A 2,972-nucleotide genomic window follows, 5' to 3' on the forward strand; every position below is an offset into this window, starting at 1 on the left:
TCTATCCTCCCTCTTTCTTTGTTTTGTCCTCCTTGTCCTCTTTCCCAGTATTTCTATTAAGCACACACCCTTGCACACGCACACACACACACACACACACACACACACACACACACACGCACGCACACGTCAGCTCCATCAACATACCTGCTGGGCTCAGATTACAAAGCCTTTACCAGGGGAAGGGTAATGCCCCTCAGGACAGCTGTATGGGAGGTAGTGATGGCTGCCTCTCCAAACCTTTTCACTCCACTATATGGGCTATAATGAGCTGCAGTGAAGGCAGGGGGGATTCATAAAAAGTCAAGCATATGGGAATGTGCATTTTGGTTCATTACCATTTCATTTTGGTGAGGTTTTGTGTATTCAAACATCTGGGAAAAGATGTATTTATGGAGATTTCTAGACTGTGAAAAAAAAACAAAAGAACAAAAAAACAAAACAAAGCTGATTGTGAATGGCTGAAATCAATCTTAGATTTCTCTTATCCTTAATTTTTGACCGTCTAGTGTAGTCTTCCTCCAACAATTCAAGGCATCTCCTTTCCTAGAAACTACAAATCCAAGGCTCTAATGTGGAAAATGTGCCTGTATCGTTCATAAATCATCCTGATTATTGCCACAGTGTCCACAATGTTTGTCAGTTATTTACTGTCAGTGGCATCTTTAGGATTTGTCTATAGATGATGTCATTAAAACAGACATGACTCTCATTCATTTCTAGCCTTGCTGAGGATTGAATGCTTGTCAAAGACCATAGGAATAACGCAAATTAACGTGTGTGTATATATGTGTGTGCACAATGTGTGTGTATTAGAGGAAAGGTCATTAGAGATAGAGAGCCACTGATGGAGGGAGAAGAATGTGACCCTTGTGGCTTTGACCTCCTTTCATCATGACCACCACACACCATCTATCACTATCTATTAACCAGCATCCTTTGTGCCTGATGGCTAAACAGTGTGTCTCTACAGATGAAAGGTGGATGGCAGGGAGAGAGGAAGGAGAGGAGGAGTGACCCACAGAATAGCTTGGAGGAATATGGTTTTGCTATTACACTGTGCAGTATACTGTTTTCTTTAATAAAGGCTGACAGTTTTGTTTTCATCGAGCACATCAAGCTTGTGCTAACTAAAACATCAATACATTCAAATTTAATATATTAAAAACTAAGACATGAGCCAAATACATTTCATTGTGCTGAGGTACAAAATCATTGCCAAATTCCAAAACCGCCTTGGGGATAAAAACAGGGTCTCTGCTTAACAAAATAATCAATCGCAGCTTTGTGGGTATAAACATATGTGCCCATAATTTAGACAAAATTGTGAAAGCCGTTCACTGTTCACATAGTCCTGAGGGGGTGGAGGCTACCACAGGTGCGTTGCAAAGTTAATAGTAGACAAAATTAGTAGTCCAAAACTGAGGTTTACCAATAAAGGAAAAACCCTCAGTTCTCTTTTTCTCCTTTCAGTTCTCTTTTATTGTTCTCTTTCTGAGAAATGGAGGATGGTGTAATGCTGAAATTGTTTTCTTTCACCTCAACCCACAATATATATTTCTTTTCACTTTTTGTCTCCCAATCCAACACAGGTTGTAAATAAATATTTTTCCTGCATCGCCTCAGTTTTGGACATTCTCCTTACTGTTGTATCAGTGTGCAGGTTGCTGTAATTTTCCCTACTATTTAGCCACCAGAGAAAATCAGTGATACGTTTCCATGTAAACAGGATGAAAGAGCAATTTGGACATCTGTGATTGGCCGAGCAGATTTTGAGGGTTGTTTGATATATGGCAGGATGTTTGGGGGGCTTTGCCATGAACCATGCTGCGTGAGTAACAGATTGCTTCATAATCAAAACCATTCAGAGCACAGGGTATACATTATTCTCTGGCGGATAGAATTAGCTCGGTCATTCACAAGCACGCCATGCCAAGGTCCCCCAAACGCTTTGCTCGGTTCATACAAACAAAGTAATGTTTACCTCTGAGGAGGAAGGAGAATTTAAAAACAGTTTCAGTTGATGTATGCTGAAGAAAGGTAAATTGAAAGGCTGAGAAAACAGCAACATTGAAAACCCTTTCCCTTACGCAGAGGTGGAAAGTAACAAAGTGCATTATTTAAAGTACTGTACTTAAGTACAATTTTGAGGTACTGGCACTTGGCTCGAGTATGTGAGTGTAAGTGTGAGACTTTACACTTACTCCACTACATTTCAGAGGGAAATATTGTACTTTTTACTCCACTACATTTATCTGATGGCTGCAGTTACTTTGCAGAATAAGGTTTTACATGCCAAACATACGATAAGCTCATGAAATATGTTGCATTGTTAGAGTTTAAACTCCCAAACAGTATATGGAGCAGTTAGACCTACAACATTAAAATACTTCTTGCAGGTTAATAATCAATACACTCTGAAAGGGACCATTCTTCAGAATGAGTACATTTACGTTTGATACTTGAGTACATTTTACTGCAAATACTTCTATCTTCTATACTTTTACTTAAGTACATTTTTCAATGCAGGACTTTTAGTTTTAGTGGAGTATTTTTCCATTATGGTATTGCTACTTTTATTTAAAGTATTTGAGTACTTTTTCCACCACTGCCCTTACCGCTGACACCCACAGCCCTTCCAGTAATTTCCAGGCTGAGTTGTAGATTCTTTGCTCCACCACTTTTCCTCCTACGCCTACTGACAGCAGCACCAGTAGGGTGGGGAAGCTACAGGCTTATCTGCAGGGAGGAGTAGATGTGTGCAGCCCCCTGTGTGGCGCTTCAGTGCTTGGGGTTTAATACCTGTTGAGTGGACAGAGATTTAGTGAGCTGAACGCTGCAATCCGGGCTTAATGTTGCACAGGTGCGTCTCTCCTCTCAGGTTAAACACGCCTCAGGGCAGCTGGCAACGCTAACTGGAGGGGTTTCAGGCTCTTGGTTTGACACTGTGGCGAAAAAACTGTGTATCTCTT

The sequence above is a fragment of the Centroberyx gerrardi genome, chromosome 1, assembly GCF_048128805.1.
Source record: "Centroberyx gerrardi isolate f3 chromosome 1, fCenGer3.hap1.cur.20231027, whole genome shotgun sequence".
In the NCBI taxonomy this organism is placed as follows: Eukaryota; Metazoa; Chordata; class Actinopteri; order Beryciformes; family Berycidae; genus Centroberyx; species Centroberyx gerrardi.